We start from the raw sequence: 18,331 nt of genomic DNA on the forward strand, positions 1-18,331 counted from the left end.
CATTATTATTTGTTGATAATGGCATTTGCATGGTAACATTGTGCATAATATTTAATATTAATTTTTTAGTCCAGTATGGTTTTTTTTTTTTTTTTTTTATGTAGATGCATTCTTGTTTCTGTTCCTTGTGATTTGCCAGTCTGTCATGGTTGACTGTCAACTGCTGCTCTCTGGACATCAGATATGAAATGCTGTATTCACATATGCAAACAATGTGGTGATCAAATTTCACGTAGCATTAAATTATAATGCATTCAAAGTAATTTTGATTGAGAATGAAAAAATACTTCTGTGAAAAAGTTATAAAGAACAAGTGATAATGGAAAGAAATTTGCCATAAGATTTGCATTAAAGGTTTTTTATTATTATTAAGCCCTATTACTAAAACAAAAGCAGTTCCTTGGTTGCTCTTTGCAAATACTGTTGACAGAAAAGATTGAAATATGGGTTACACCACATGATAAAGAAGTCTGAAGAAACTAGTAGTCTCTTTGCAGCAGCACAGAACGTTAATCAGAATGAGAGTGTTGTTGGTAAGAATGTTGTTGCCATCTACAGGTTTTAAAGGTGGTGCAGTTTAATTATCACCATTGTGTATACCATATTGTTCAGTTTTTGGCAGGATTAGTGAATGCAGCCCCTTTCAGTCTTTCATGGTTAAGCAAAATAACTGCATGTCTCCATTGGGGTGGAGGGGAGAGATGCCCTTGGTATGTAGACTAATGAACTATGTTTATTGTAGTGTCCTTTGAGGAGGTTTGGCAACTTGGTTCTGTGACTGATTTATGATGCCATGAATTCCTCAACCCTTGTACAATTAAGGTTTAAAAAATGCATGATTAAAATTTATCTCTGCACTAATTTTATCTTAGTTGCTTCTGCATTAGTTTCTTCCCTAATTTCCTGTTGCATATTGATTATTCTGTAATATTTACAGAAATATCTTTACAATAAATATACTTGTCAACAGATAAATAATCGTTGCTTTCTACATTAAAATTGTTTAACCCTTGCAACTTGGCATTGAGATTATGGTCAATTGAAGAATTATTCTGTGACTATGAAGTTAGAAGGACAATTGTATCCTCTTGTATGTTTTTGCATACTGCAGATTTAAATTGCATAGTTAATATAATGGTCATTTTAGTGCTCACAGGCAGAAAGAATTTTGTCTTCACAATGAATTGTGCTGATACTGCTATGTTATTTCCAGAACTTACTGGTCTTTCATCATATAGCAGGGTTTGCTAGTGACAATACTCAGGCAAAGCATTGGTAAACAAGTTTAGTATGCAGCATATGTGGGTTTCTCTCTCTCTCCCCCCCCCCTCCTGCTGGAAAGGTATTCCAGTGTAGAACACCATTCTGAAAGTAAACTTGTAAAAATAAAGATATTTAAAATAAAAAATATATTTTCTAGGATAAAATTATTATTATTATTATGAGCCAACTTCTGTGTCCAATAGAGAAGAGCATATTGCATTAATACACAATAAAATAACTTCCATGCATAAATTATATGTATATTCACAATGGGTACCTAGTTTGTCCAACAAGAAGCTTCTGAGTGGTTAGCTTCTATGGTGTTACAATGTTATGTGCAGGTATTGTCTGTTAACGAAAGTACAGAGTTGCAAGCCCAAACGGCACGGTCAGAACGTAAGGCATAGGTGGGTATCAAACTTTTTTTTTCTTCTTTTTTTTTTTTTTTTTAGTTCGCTATCACATATTCTGTGTAGTATAGTCCATCTCAGTTAACTTTTGACACTGCTTCCAGAGAAGGTTGTTCTGCATTACAATGGAAATTGTAATCAAATGACATGAAAAAGGCAGCAGTGAAGTCTGAATTTTATATACAGGTAACCTTTGTATAGCACGTAGTTAGGTTCCTGTAAAATGTGTTGCGTGAAACCGTGTTATACGGGACTAAGAAAAAGTACAAAGGGGGATTACATTCCAAAAGCTAACAAAAATACACCATTCTAGATTTCATGTATCTTCTACTCTCTTTAAAATATCAATAATCTGGGTTTGTTTGCTTTTGCTCGATAAATCTTTTGTGAATTTCATCGTATAGAACTAAGCATTTTTGAAGCTCCCTTTTGAACTTTGGGCTCCTTTCATTCAAGAATCTGCATTCAAAAAATATAATTGCTCGGCTAACTTTATGCCTACCCGTATGCTTTTTAGTGTACAATTTGGAAATTTAGAATTTTCAACTGCACTATCATCCTCTGAATTGATATGGTTTTACCTCTGATACCATTTTCACCAAATCTGCTTCGCCAGCCTCTTTTTCTAACAGAATTCTGGAATGTCTTCAGTAATCATATCCTTTTTTTTTTTTTTTTTTTTTTTTTAATTTATTAGGAGCATAGGCAACTAACTTCGTGTATATTGTCTATAAATTGTGTGTATCCTGAGGTCGATTTGCTGGATGCAAATTTGTGGAAGAAAAAACCATGCTACTCTCGCCTGAGCCCGACTAACTCAGCCACGTTGTGAAAAAGACCGATAAAAAAATTCCTTCCATCATCAACAGGATTTGAACTCAGGTCTTTTCCACTCAGTGTGGGGAGGAGAGCAATTCTACCAACTCTGCTACCCACGAGGGCTTCAGTAGTCATATCATCAAAACCTTCTCCTCCTTCCGATGTATCACTGATTCCATTTTCTGCCGGCTCGACCATATTTCCTGAATGAACTGACTGACTCTGGCCATACATTTTTCCACATGCATTTAACATTGACAGTTTTACTTCTTTCAGCGATAAATCTAAGATTCTGATACAGTCCACAATTGAGAATTGTTTCCGTGCCTCCATTACTTCAATAGATTTGGAATCAATTTCCAAAATCCATTGTAATGATTTTCTGATATAATGAGTTTTAAAGGTGGATATAATGCCTTGATCTAATGGCTGAATGAAAGAAATTGTATTAACCTAGTACAACTGTGGTGGTAGGAACATAATTTCAATGTTTGGATGACTTAAATCTTTTGGATGGCCTGTTGTGCTATCCAATAGTAATAAAACTTTGAAATCTAAATTTTTCCACAGGTTCAATAGCACAGAACGTAACACGGGAATTTCCCAACAAAATAAAATACAGGGATTTTTTCAATAGTTTTATTTTGACTAGCAACTCAACAGCGGGGATTCAAAAAGAGTGGAAATGTTGAAAAATCACATCCAACGTAATAGCAGGGTTTTCCCTGCACAAAAGCTTTTTGAGCTTTTGTGCAGGGAAAACTACACTGTTATGTGAGGTTTTACCGAAATTCTCTAACCGTGCTTGAGCAACCGTGTTATATGGGGGTTGCCTGTATACTTGAAGTGCACAAATTTGTTTTTAAGAAAACATAGTCAATTGAATATCTTTTAATGTGAAATGGTTATAAGAAAAAATCTTGATATAGATGATTGCGAAGCCATACCCTTCTTTCTCAAACAGAAAATATTAAGATCTGTAAACCATATTGAATACCTATCCTGGGGGTAATTGTGCAGTGAGACATGAAATTCTCTGAGTAGTACAGACATGCTGCCAGGATAGTTCATGGTGTTTTGTCAATGATAAACAGAAACTCTGCTAGCAGGGATAAGGAGGTGATTTTGTATAAGGCCATGGTTAGATGTATCTTGAGTACTGTATGCAGGTCTGGAGGCATCACTTTAGGAGAATACAATTGCTGGAATGGGCGCAGAAAAGGCAACCAAATTGTTGAAGGGAACAAGAGTACTCTTACCTAGAAAGGCTTCAATTCTGCAAATTGCAGCATCTCAAGACCAGGCCTGTGTGGAGATCCGACTGAAGTGTTTAAAGCCTTGAATGGATTGAGTAAGCTGAATGGTAATAGTAGTATTCTTCCGCCTACCAAGACTGTGGTGGTAGGAACATAATACACACACACGAGGGTGCACACTATAACATTTGACATTTCTTCATAAGAAATGCTGAACATCTCAGTTTTTTGTTGCAGAAAAGAAATGCATTTTTCAGCTGGCAGAGATCCAGACACACACGTTCGAGATTCCAAAACTTGTCATCAGCATGACTATTGATATTCGTAAAGCATTGGTTTTTTTTTTTTTTGTTTGTTTTTTTTTTTAATGGACATCCATTCGTTGAATGTAAGCCAAATGCCTTTTTTGCCAACTTTGTTTTTTGAAAATTCCCCTATAACATCCTTTTAGATTTTCTTGCTGTTTTCAGAATGATTTCTCATTTGGCAAATTCAGAATATCTTTGTAGCCTTTTGGCATCAGTAATTTCCACAAATTGTAAGACGTGCAGATTTGGTTTGATGAAGGGGGCATGCCTTCGTGAGCAGTCAGCCGAGACACAACAGGAAACAAATCATCTACTCTTTTTAAAAAGTTGTAATTTTTGCACAAGATGAGGATCCTCTGCCAAATGTCTTGCTCTGTGCTAGCTGATTTGATATAAATAAATTGTCAGTATCTTCATTTCCTTTTTTTTTTTTTTTTCTAATTTACGCTGTGTCTCTTTCGTAGATGGGTATGCAGTCTGCTCGTACTTCTACCAACTGCTTTTATTGTTTCTGAGTATCCCCTGTGCGCGCGCGCACACACACACACACACACCTACATTCTCATCTTTTGTTTTGTCAAAATAATACCATGGCGAAATCTTATCCTTGACTGTAAGAAAGTTCCCATTTTTTGATATGTTTAAACACGTAAATGATGCTATTAATCTTACCCATTTTTCCAAGTCACTAGAAAGCCATTTAGTTAGGATGAAAAAACAAATTGAACACTGCACTTCTCAAGTTAGTGCATATTGTATTGCAGGTCACTGCACCTAGAGAGACTACAAAACAGCATCCATTCATGTTCGAAAGGAAAATAAGTCAGATGGATGGATGCTACCTTTAGTATAGAAGCATTGACAGTTTTTCCTATTATGGAAATTGCGTTGCCATTTTAATTAAAAAAAAAAAAATCATAAAGTTTTTTTTGTCTAATACCAACAATTTCAAGTCATCCAATACCGTTAATAACGGTATTGGATGACTTGAAATATCTGTATTGCAATCCCTAATGCCAAGGAAGATACTGATTTATCGTCATATAACACTATCAGTAGTCTCAAAAAAATGTGCTAACAATATCAGTTAATCTTTTTTTTTTTTTTCTGATTTTTAACAGGAATATAAGAAGCTTAATAATTCATCCCCATATTATGATAAAAAAAAAATGTAAAAATGTATCTGCAACACTGCAATCTCAGTTAATCATAGCTTTCTGATTTTTAACCAAAATATTGCACCGGGACGGGTGCTACTAACTTGTTCACATTCTTTGTGAAAAATGCAGAATATTTTCAGAATATTGCAGTGTTCAATTTGTTTTTTCATCCAACTAAATAGCTTTCTAGTGACTTGGAAAAATGGGTAAGATTAATAGCATCATTTACGTGTTTAAACATATCAAAAATGCAGAATGCTTTGCCTTTAGCCAGCGGGTAGTTGGTTGATGGAACAGACTTCCATCCCTTGTTGTGGAAGTTGATAGCCTAAATAAATTTAAGGCTCGGCTGGACAGGTATTTCGAACGAACGGAGTGGTGAAGTGGAAGGGTTTTTTTTTTTTTTTTTGGCTGATGCTGCATAAGCAGTAGAGGCATATGATGCTTTCTTGCATCATATGCCTCTACTAATGCTAATTTCATTAATCTACTGGGACAACTTACTCTTTTGTGCATTCACTCAGTCGTTATTTGACACAGCGTATGCCGCTTCTTTCCAGGAGTTGGGAATGGATAGCGATTCCTTCCAGGAATTCTTATCCATTATTGTCTGAGATTTCCTCTTTTGCCTTCTATTTTTATTCTGATTAATAGGTTTTGTATGTAATTATTTTTCAGCAGGTGTGACATATGCATTACTTTCCTTCTCTTTAATGTGTTCAGCAATGTATGTTTAGTATTTACCATTTGCAGCATATCTTCATTCCTTAGTTTTCTTTACCAGGCTATTTCCATCATTCTTCATATGCCTGCATTTCAAAAGTTTTTTTGTTTTCATTATTTTTGCTTAGAGCATTAATTATAATCATAAGCCTGGTTTTCATATCAAGATATCATTATGTTAATGATTTTTTTCATATTGTAAATACAGTCAGTCCTCGTATAGCACGATAGTTGCGTTCCTAGAAACCCTCGTGCAATATAAACAACAGGTCCAATGGGAAAAATGGGGTTAGGTGCCGACCACCCAAGATTGAACACACATTTGTAACCAAAACATTACCAAACACAATAAATAATCGTAATAAAATACTTACACATTTTATTACGACTATTACTTAATAAAATATTGCTAATGCTTTTACTTCTATCATAAGCAAACTTGTTTTTTGTTTGATTTTTCTATCCAAACAGATGACAGGGGTTCCATCTCTTCCAATTCTTTGTGTCTTAATCTAATGGATTTTAATTACACTTTTGAGTTGTTCCTGCCAAGAAAGTTGTTTTTATTTTCTCTGCATTCTAATTCTCGGCATTGCCTCATTTAGGTCTGTAGCACGTGCAATATCACATGGTCTTTTCACAATTTTCGTTTCACAATTTCATATTTTTTCTCTATCAACAGAGGCGGACTGGCCATAAGCCTTACCGGGGAAACGCCGGTGGGCCGGAGGCCGGTGTGATTTTGGCCATAGTATGAGGCCACTATAAATTTTCCTGGGGAAAAATTTTTGACCCAGTTCGCCTCTGTTTATCGATATTGCTTTTCTTTTTCTCTCTGAATCTGCAGTATCTTCACCAGGACGCTTCCTTTTCACACCTTTTAAGTATTTTACTCATTTTTAGGGAACAAAGCACAATTACAAAACGAAGAGGCACGCTTGATACACATAAACAAAGCTGTGCGTGTGTAGCAACTGAATAAACAACACCGTAAAGGCTGAGATACACTATTAACACCTCACATTTTACTAAAGCACATTTCTATAGGTTACTACCATAAAACAATAAAAACAATTTCCAGTTACGTTTCTGCTAGTGGGATCTGTTATAAACTGGTAGTAAACTCGATCCAAGTGCATTTGCGATTATACCGATAGCTGGAATTGTGTTAGTTTTTACGTTATTATGGTGAAATGTGTTTCCCCTTCACTGATATAAAAAACATAAATACATTTTCAGAATCTTCTCTTCATTCCTATCGTGTTGCGTTCAGTTGGGGTGATTCTGCGTTCGACTGCCATTTCTTGTAAACACAAAGGCGAATCGTGCATAAGCGAATTCGGTTCGTGTTATTTAAGATATCGTTCCCTTATTTATAAATCGTGTATGATCGAATTCGTGTAGTGTAAACACATGTTATACGAGGACTGACTGTACCTGTTTTGCCACATCAATTCTTTTTATTTCCTCGTAATTTTTTTTTCCATCACTGGTTATTGTATGTTCAACACAGACAATTTTATTAACTTGATTTATTCTTATAACTCTTCAGTTTCTCTAAATATCACTTCTGTGTACAGGTTGAACTTGAATATGCTTGGTAATAGCACACATCCCAGTCTAACTCATTCCTTTGTCCAAAATTCTGATAACATGTAATCTCCAGTTTTTATTACTGCCATTTGGTTCCAGTAAAGGTTAGCAATTAGTTCCAGATCTATTCCTATATCTTGAAAACACTATCAGTTTTTTGTGGTTAACTCTGCCAAAGGCTTTTTCATAATTTGTAAAATATATTAGAACATTCTTTTTCATTCCTATATACGGTGTCTGAAAAGTTTTAGGACTGATGTTTTTTATACAATTACTGCCAGTACCATACATTGAGCACTGTTGAAACTATTCACTATCAAGTGAATAGTTTCATCAACTGGCATTGTGCCAAGTTTCATCAGTGTGTACAAAAGAATTTTCTTCTAGAAAGCTGTATTTAAGCTGGTGCAGTAAAATCATATCACAGATTCAAGGACTAAGCAAAATGTGACGAAAAATGTTTTAAAGCTCTTGAAAGTACAACTGCAACAATTGCAATGGTGTGTGCAGCTTATGGACATGAAGTACTATCATGATTCAAAATGTTTTGCTGGTATGGGTGGTTCTGTGAAGGGTGGGAAGATGTTCAAGACAATGCGTAGAGTGGTCACCAATTCACTCTCTTATGGACTCGCCCATTGAAAACGTTCGACAGCTGCTAATGGAAGATTGTCGCCTCTCCCTCTGAATGATAGCAGACCAGCTTTACATCAGCAAGGATACCATTCTGTTGTTGTCAAAGATTTGAAGAAAAGGAAAGTGTGCTCACACTTTGTGCCACATGCATTGACTGCAGAACAGAAAGAGAAATTCGTTGCTGCGTGTCGAGATTTGATATGGCAGGAAGTGATCCAGCACTGCCCGCCAAAGCACGAATCCTGGTGCTTTTCGTACAAACCAAAAACAAAATGACATCAGCTGCATGGGTTGGAGAAAATTTGCTGAGGCCAAAAACTCCAGTTCCAAAAGTCTTGAACCAAAACTATGTTGGTGGTTTTTCTTTTATTGGCAAGGAGTTGTGCATAAAGAATTTGGTGTGTTAGACCAGGTGCGGACGAGTCAGGCTAGTGGTTCTTGTTTCACGACAATGCACCCTCACACAACATGTCCATTGACATGCAATTTCTTACATGGAAAGGCATTACGGTGCTTCACCATCCTTCGATTCACTGGATTTGACACTTGCTGATTATTTTCTGTTCCCCAAAGTGAAATACCACTTAAAGGGGCAGTATTTTGACAGCATTTCAGAGATCCAAACCAGTGTGACAAGAGGGTTCCACAGAGCCAGCCAGAAGCTGTAGGACTGTGCAAAGAGGTGTATTGAGTTACAAGGGAGATATTTTGAAGATTAAATGGCAATAAATTTTTTTCTTGCAATTTGATTTTTTATGGACAGTCTTAAAAAAAAACTTTTCAGATGCACTTTGTATGTCTCACAAATAGTTCTTGTATTAAATATTCCTTCTTGTTCATTTTACTCATTCTGTATGCAGTTACTCTCAGTAATACTTAAATTACATGACTCATAATGCATATGGTACTAAAGTTTACAGTCCTGACTATATTTCTGTCTGGAGGTAGGCACGAAATTTTATAATTTGAATACGTTTTATCATTGCATGTTGTTTTGTTATCTTTTCCATCTTTGAGGCTCTTGTGACCTCTCCCTTTAGGATAAGTGCCAAACTTTGAAATAAGCAAATTTGTTACTGATCTTTATATTATATGGAATAGAGGTTCAAGCAGTAAAAATATAATTTGAATTATTCAAGCTCTGCTGTATTTCTCTTTGATAGTTTCCTCTATCATCATATAGCTCCTCTGTATATTCAACCCTTTGAACTTCCTCTCTTGAAGTTCTTTAAGAACTTCTCCCTTGAAGCTCTTCAGTTTCTTTACATTTATTATTTATCCATTTGTTCTTTTCTTTCCTGCATTCTTGTCTGATCCTCCTGTCCAACCATCTATATTGCTGCTGGTCCCAATTTCTTTCTTTCTTACATGAATAAGAGTATTTTCCCTCTATCATCCAGTTTTGCTTTCTTATTTTGTCCATTTTTTTAAAAAATGTATCTCTATATTTCTTTAAATCCGTGCTAAATTAATTCCAAAAAACAATTAATACGAACCATAGGTTTCTGTCATGTTGAAACCCAGATCATAATTTCTGTTAATTAAAGTGGAATTTAAACTGCATGACTTCAAAAATCAGAACCTTTGGTTTCTGATTTTTGAAAATGTGTTGTATAAGGTTGAGGCCCCCCTTCCTCTTATTCTCCACATCAGAAAGGCATACCATAGGTGCTGTGGGTTGACCACTCCCATTCTACACCATTCAGTGATTGCATATGAGCCACTGGTACAATACAGTGGATCCCTGCTTTATGATTAGTTCACTCTACGATGGACTCCATTCACTATACAATATGTGGTAAGTGCTGTTTATTGTAATCCCATTTGCAAATTGAATTTTAATTCTTGATTCTGATAAGTAAAAATAGGAGGAATATTATCCTCCACAGGCTATAAAAGTAAAGATATAAAGCACAAATTCATGCTTTATTACCTTGCCAATTAACAAAATAAATGATACGTGAAAATTGGAAGAATATTTTCCAAATGTTAGCAAAATAAAAATAAATTTATGCTTACATACTTAGCTTAATTACATATTATAATATGTACATGCTAATTGATATTTCTGTTCACTGACATTTTTTGTTGTAAAATTTAAAACAGTAAAAAAGATGAGCAATCAATAACAAAGAACACGACATGCACAAATTGTAACTAACACAATACACGCAAGTGAGATAGGGAGTATCAAGTCTATGAAAATTAAAAAATAAGAATGAAGAGAAGATTCTGAAAATTTGTTTTTTATATAATTGAAGATTCCATGTAAGGGAAACACATTTTGCCATAATAAGGTTGTGAAAATCCACAGAATTCCAGCTATCGGTACTATCATAAATGCAATAAGATAGTTTACTACCCTTTTATAATAGATTGCATTAACAGAAAAGCCCAATAAACTGGAAACTGCAAATTGTTAAGAGGCGCCTACTTACTTCACTTTTTACGATGGGCTTGGCTTATGATTGTCTCCAACTGGACTACATGGTCCTTCTCAGCCAATAGCAGCCTTTGGAAACGTGTTGGCCACTTGTTTTGTTTTGCATCCTTTAGTTTAAGTGCTTTTTTGTGCTTGAGTCAATATATTAGTTTTAATCAATATGTACAATTTTCATTATAAAAATCACCTTTTAGAGAGATAAACAGCTTAGTTATATTGCGAAAATTTCAACATCCGAGGTCTTGAAATGAATTACCAAAAAACAATGTGTTATTGGATTCCTATTACGGTGTTTACACAATATAATGGTGTCTCTGGAATGGATTAATATTGTAAAGCGGGAATCCACTGTACTTTCACCTGAAAGTAAGTGAGCCAATACAGAATTAAGATCATTCTGGATTGCCAAAGCCAAAGAAATCCCAAGTCTCGTGTCATCTACAGGAAAGGTGATGACAGGGATAAGAATGGAGTTATTTTGGATAGTTAGATGAAGAAGTGGGGGGGGGAGACAGCTGTCAACAGTAACTTCATGTGACAGTATGCTTATGAGTAATAAGACCAAACATCGAGAATTGGTAACAGAGGGGTGGAAGTGGAATACCATTTCCTGCCATGCAAGTGTTACAGTTTTCTATGTCTGTGTTTTTAAACTACTGCCACATTGTTATTCTTCTTCTTCCCCACCATCTACCCTTGACTACAAGTGATTATTATCCTTTTCAACGACTCAAAGAGATATTAGGAGAAAGCACTTCCAGTCCAATATCAAGCTTCAGAAAGAAGCACGACTGGTGCAGTAAGCATCCAGATAAATTTTCCAGTAGAATCTGGCAGTTAGTAATGGAAGGCATAGCCTCTACTTCTATGGTGAAAAATGAATCTCAATGAAGAATTGTTTATTTAACTTTTGTTGTTTTCATTTGTACCACCCTTGATTACTATAGTCATTTAGTTTTGGATATGCAGTACAAATATTGTGATGTGTTCTGCTTGAACCAACCAACATCACTTGTCTAGTGTTTTTCTGTAAACAGTGGCAGTCCTAGGTTTTTCTGAAGGAAGCGGTCAACGTAGCATGTGATTTATGATATTTTGGTCTTTTGTTATTTTTCTGAAAATTCGGTGAATTATTGAGCTTTAATCACCATGTAGAAAAAAACTGCAGTATTTTTATGATGGCCCATATCCCCTTTAGTCCCGATCTGGAACTGCTATTGGCTGTAAGTGATGTGTCACCATTTACAATACAGAAGTGGTGTAATATTATTTTTGAAGTGATTATAAATAAGTAAGGTAGATCTTTTAGCAGTAGCATTAGAAGAGGCATACAATGCAAGAAGGCAAGCTTATGCAACATCAGCCAAAAAAAAAAAAAAAAAAAACCCTCTCATTTCACCTTCCATTCGTTCCAAATGCTGGCCAGCTCAGCCTTAAATTTATTTAGGCTATCAGCTTCCACAACAGAAGATGGAAGTCTGTTCCACCAATCAACCACCTGCTGGCTAAAGGCAAACTTCTGCACATCCATTCTACAACTGTCTTTCCTCAATTTGAATCTATGCCCCCTCAGGTTCTTAATTTGAGCAAGAGGAAGAATCTCATCAGCATTCAGCTTGCTCTTGCTTTGGATTTTTGAATTATAGATTTCAGATACTGAAAATGTAATGCAGAAGAAAGTTCCTAATAGAGCAATGCAATATTTGCTGCTTCCTGGATTAAAGGAAACATTCTTAAAGAAAATGCAGCAACTAAGAAAGTAATGAACATAAATATTTATTTAGATGAGACATGGATGAATGGCTCTACAAGTCCTTGTTGGAAAAGACTATAGGCTGATAATATGCCATGATGAATCATATAAGTTGAGTAGTAACATAGATCACCTCAGAACTCTTTATATTGGTTCATTTAGCAATTTTTGCAACCTTGCCCTAGAGCCTATCATCATTATGGATAATATTGGCTGCCATTCTGTTCTATTAAATAAATCCCCCAATTCTCCAATAATAGAAAAGCTGGTAACTGGCTTGGTGCCTGATTAATAACATCCTGTATATGAAGTCATAGAGCTTAGAGCTGTTACATTTAGGTGAAAATGCATAAGCCCCAAAATAAACTATACAAAATGAAAGCCATTGCATGAAATTATGGCTTCAGAGTAGTACAATGAGCACAATACCACTTCCTGTATTATCTCATCAAACTCATATGGCAATATAAAATGGTAGGTGGCCAAAAAAAAAAAAAAAAATAGCAAGGTTTCTGATGGTGAAAAATTAACCCATGGGGTCATAGATAGTATGGACTTAAGAGCTGTGGAAAAGTATTCGGGCATGGTGAAGCCTTCAAATGGAAGACTTCAGAAAAGACATTTCAGAGCTCATCATCTGTGGAGTCTGAATCATATTCTTCTTGTTGCATTAATGACAGCTATAAAGCTGGAAAACTTATAATTGTAAAAAAAATAAAATACTGTGAAAATCATTAACTGGGTTGTTAACCCTTTTTTTCCCCAATCCATAATGAAAATTTCTATTTTTACTTTATAAAACTGAACATTCACTTTCCAAAACACCAGAACCCTTATCCTGAAAGCTTCAAACCAAAGGCTTTCTGGACGTCGGATCCTTAGTGAGAGAATTAGAACACGTGTAGAATAAATAATTAAAAACCTGTAATTAGTTGTTTTTAATATAATTAAGATTTGCATTACCTGAAAAGTTTCACAAAATACAACACTTTTTTAGATAATGCAACGTTAAAAAATGTTTTCGCGTGACTTCCAATATGCTGTATAACTTTATATTACAAAAGTTTCATCGTAAATGATTGCATCTCGCTTGGTGTTGGACAATGAAGGCCAGAATTGTCATTTTTGTCAGCAGAACAGTCTATATATATATATACCCACAGTCGAACTTGGTTATAATGAGCATCAAAGGACCGACAAAATTTTCTCGTTATAACCATTACTCACTATATCAGTGATGAGTTATCTCTATATCCTGTTTTTTTTTTGTTTTTTTTTTAAATTCTCAATAACTTGATAAAAAGATAATTCAAAAAACAAAAGGAATATTAGAGAGAGAAAAATAATAGTATATACCTACATATTATTTGTGTTAATATGCTTCTATGGACTACAATATATTTAATATTAAACACGATTTATTTATCTATATTTTAAAACCATACACTTAATACTAACCACGATTTCAATTAGTCTTTATTTATGAATCTTAAAATTAATGTTTGTTTTAAAGATTGCACTTTGATATTTCTCAAGTTTCCCCTTAAAGCACAACACTTAAGTCTCATTTTTGCCTCAATTCCTTCAAAAAAATGGACTGTGTCCATTGCACCTTGAGCTTGGGCGATTGTCTTCATTGGTTTTGATTCACTTTCACTTGCCATCATATCCTCACAATCATCGTCTTTGTTGAGCACAGCATCTACAGTGTCACTCTGTAGATGCTGTGCTTGTAGAAATTCATCAATGTTATTATTAAAACTTACAACATTATTACATAGCAACCATTCGGATAATGGTAAGTTGTTTTCTTCATTTCCATCATCTTCTATGATTGAAATTTCATTTGAATTTAATTTCAATTTCTTGAAGCAATTCGATATGGTTGTCGAAGTACCATTCCATGCATCATTCAATAAATTTATAGCATCCAATATCGATATAGACTCATTAAGTTTCTGTTCTCTTTGACTGATTAGATGAGAACTATAAATCTTTTATAAAATCCTTTCAAACTTTTGATTACACCCACGTCCATTGGTTGTAAAACTGATGTCACATTGGAATGCAGAAACACTAGCTTAATGTTGGGCAGATTTTGAATCTGGGGATGTGCAGGACAATTATCAACTAACAATAAAATATTTTTTTTCTTTTTGAATAGTTCCTCATTCCAATATAATATCCGAAGTCATCCAAGCTTTCTTGTTTGCAGTGTAATCTACATGAAGTTTCCTTCTGTTTTTGAAACGCCGAGGTTTTAATGATTTTCCAATAACAAACATAGTTTTTTATTATATATATATATATATATATATCAGTTCCTGTCATATTTGTGTATACCATCAAGCAAGTTTTTTTTTTTTTTTTCTGCCAAACCATTCTCCCCCTTCCAAGCAAGCGAGTTTTTTTTTTTTTTTTTTCTGCCAACACATTTTCCCCCTTTGAATATAAATGTATTGTCAGGTGTCAAATTATAAAAAAAAAAAGTCCTCATTCGTTGGCATTGCAGTTGTCTTCGTTGTTGAAATATTTCCTGATTTCTGCCCAAACATGGTCAATCCAGTCATTTGCCATTGTTGGATCTGCAGATCGAGATTCTCCACTAATTTTTGCATAAACGATGTTATGTTGGTTTTAAATTGATCCAGCCAACTGTTCTTACGTACAAGATCGCCATGTTCAGATTGTTTAGCAAATTTTTCCACTTGTGACTTCAAGGTTGGACCGTCTATTGAAAATCCAGCAATTCTTTGTGTAGTGACTATTGAAGCAATGCTTCATCGATGTTTATAACCTTACACTTTCTAATTTTTTTTTTTTTTTTTTTTTTTTTTCATTATTCTTTTCCAGTGCTGATATGTAAGCATGTTTATTCTTTCACAATATCGATACTGTTGAAGAGGACAAAACTTTTTCAACCTTTTTTTTTTTTGCACCACATTCTAACTCGCGAATTGAGAGAGACTTTCTTTTGTTAGTGGATGTTGTTTCCAAAGGAAGGGTTCATTTCTAACTGATTTTACTTTAAAATGACAAAGTGATCTGAAAAACAATTATTGTTTCCAAAATTCTTAGAAGTGCCAAAATAAATTTTTGGTTCAGTGAATACAAGACAATCTGTAAATAGGATAATTCAACCAGAAATTATAAGCATAACGCCAATACACTATTGTGCAGCCCCCCGTTCCTGAAAGGACAGGGTTGGATCATAAACCAGGCCCCTAATCTGATGCGGGTGGTCATAAAAGCTAAGTCACCCTTTTCATTTTTGTCTATTCCAAGAATTGGATTTTTTTTGACTACCCGAGTCGAACTTGGCTGTAACGAGCAAACAGCCATAATGATTTTAATTTACGCATATTCCCATACAATCGCTCACTTTTATATCGAGCATATTACATGGATATACCATACGAATTTTATTAAGTATGCAAATATACTTAATTGCTCGGGTAGTCGAAAAAATCCAATTCTTGGAATAGATAAAAAAAAAAAAAAGAAGAAAAGAAAAGTGCGACAGCTTTTATGACCACCTGCATCAGATTAGTGGCCAGTTTATTACCTTGTTCCTTTGGACACTCTGGGCTATACAATGATGTATTGGCGTTCCGCTTGTCGCAATTACCCTATTTACAGATAGTCTTGTATTCACTGAACAATAAAATTATTTCGGGACTTCTAGGAACATTGTATCCAGATCACTTTATCATTTTAAAGTAAAATCAGTTAGAAACGAACCGTTCCTTCAGAAACATATCTACTAACAAAAGAAAGTGGCTCTCGATTCACAAAAAAAGTCGAAATTATTCATGACTTAGAACACAGTGCAAAAAATGTTGAAGTGTGTAAAAAGTTTTCTTTGTCCTCTTCAACAGTATCGGCGTTGTGGAAGAATGAACATGTTTACATATCAGCACTGGAAAAGAACATAACCAGAAAAAAAAAAAAAAAAATTTAGGAAGTGCGAGGTTACAAATGTCGATGAAGCATTGCTTCAGTGGTTCATTACACAAAGAAATGCTGGATTTTCGATAGACTGTCTGATCTTGAAGGATCAAATGGAAAAATTTTGCTAAACAATTTGGACATGAAGATTTTGTATGTAACATTCATTTTGTAAGCATATCATTCACCCCGATTGACATAAGGGTTGTGTTCCGCGGAACCCTACGTAAGTCGGAATTTCCCCCATGCTTGTGCAGCACTTGCAACTGTGCTCGCTGAATTGATTGAATCAAAAAAGAAATGTTCGAACATGTGAATATAATTATTTATTGTGTTTATTAAATTTTTTATCTCATGTGCAGGAAAAAATGAAAAAAGAGAGGCAACAGGCATGACGTCAGTAAGTTTTACTCCTCAAGCATCATTGCCAGAATCGACGTCTTCAGCTGATAAGTACATCGCTGTGGAGATTTAGAAGGGGTGGGTGGCTTTTTTCTTTTCATCATAGATTTATTTGTAGCAAGCAAGCATATCATTCACCCCTCTGTTAACTTTTAAGAATCGTTCGCTGTCAGGATCCATCTGCTCAAACCTTGCCATTGCCGTCTCTCTGATGATGAAGTGTCTCGGCTCCTCATTTGGTTCATCTTGAGCTTCGTCAGCATTTTCTTCTTTCAATATCGTTGGGCGCCTCCGTAGCCAGGTGGGAAGGAGCAGCAGTGCGTAGCACACGCTTCTTGATTAGACCGGGGTTCGAGCCCGTCACCACCAAATACGGAGGATGCGGAAAGGTCATTCAGGGAATGACCACCGCATATCGCGGAGCAATATGGCCTTAGTTGCTAATGCTCCTAAAAACCAAATAACAAATAACAAACAATCAATATCGCTGCCTGCAAGTCAATAAGTTCTTCCTTAGATAATTCCTTCTCTTCTTCCTCTATTAACTCCTCCACGTGTTTGGCAACAACCTCCAACTGAAGTAACTCTGCAACCTTTACCATCTTATCTGTAGCCTCTTCATATGATTTGTCTTTTTAAAATCCTTTTACGTGCCGTGGCCATATTTTCTTCCATGTGCCATTTAAACAACTTTTAGTAATTTCTGCCCAGACCGTATTAATGTTTAAGATGGTGTGGTAAATATTGTAAGATTTCCAAAAGTCTCTTAACATAATTTTTCTCACTGTCGACTGCAGACAATGCCTGAGTAAATGTTCTGCATAAATAGTACGCTTTTAAATTCGAAATAACACCCTGATCCATAGATCGAATGAGTGAAGTCGTGTTTGGCAGTAGAAATATGGCTGTCACATTCGAATGAAATCATCTTAGATGCATAGGATATCCAGGAGCATTATCTAATAGAAGCAAAACCTTGAAAAGAACGTCGTCTTTACAATATTTTTCAACCTTGGGAATGAAGCAGCATTTAAACCAATCCTCAAAGAGAGATATTGTTATCCATGCTCTCTAGTTCGTTCAGAAATGCACGAGGATCTCCAGAGTAGTACACAAGCAGTAGTTTTAATCTATAATCTTGCGCTGCATTAGCTCCAAGCAAGAGTGTGGCCCTATCTTTTGGAGCCTTGAAACCTGGCATTGTCTTTTCTTATTTGGTAATGTTATGTTCGATCTGGCATTTTTTTTTTCCAATACAGAGCACTCTCGTCAACGTTAAAAATATGCTGCGTTGAATGGACGCCTTAATCAATAATTTTTTCCAACACATCACAAAATTTCTCAGTAGCTGCAGAATCGGCAGTGGTGACTTACCACATACTTTAATGTTTCGGAAACCAGCACAATGATTGAACCTATTAAACCGCCATTGCTTGCCATGAACTTGGCTTGGGGTTCACCGTACTTATCCTTAATATCTTTATAAATACTTGCTTTTGCTTGAATGGCCATTGGACTCTGGGTCACTTGCTTCTCAATCTGATTTTCCATCCATATTATTAATAGCTGTTCCATCTTTGATATAGCAGCTGAACACTGCTTTGTGATCACTGTTGA

General features: G+C 35.2%; 1 protein-coding gene across 2 annotated transcripts in view; it reads left to right on the top strand.

Moving 5' to 3' along the window:
* Positions 1-18,331, top strand: part of LOC150081361 (splicing factor, proline- and glutamine-rich-like) — a 266,228-nt gene that overhangs the window by 173,230 nt on the left and 74,667 nt on the right. The window lies entirely within an intron of this gene.

Source organism: Mastigoproctus giganteus, chromosome 8 (genome assembly GCF_048544385.1).
Source record: "Mastigoproctus giganteus isolate SK-2022 chromosome 8, ASM4854438v1, whole genome shotgun sequence".
In the NCBI taxonomy this organism is placed as follows: Eukaryota; Metazoa; Arthropoda; class Arachnida; order Uropygi; family Thelyphonidae; genus Mastigoproctus; species Mastigoproctus giganteus.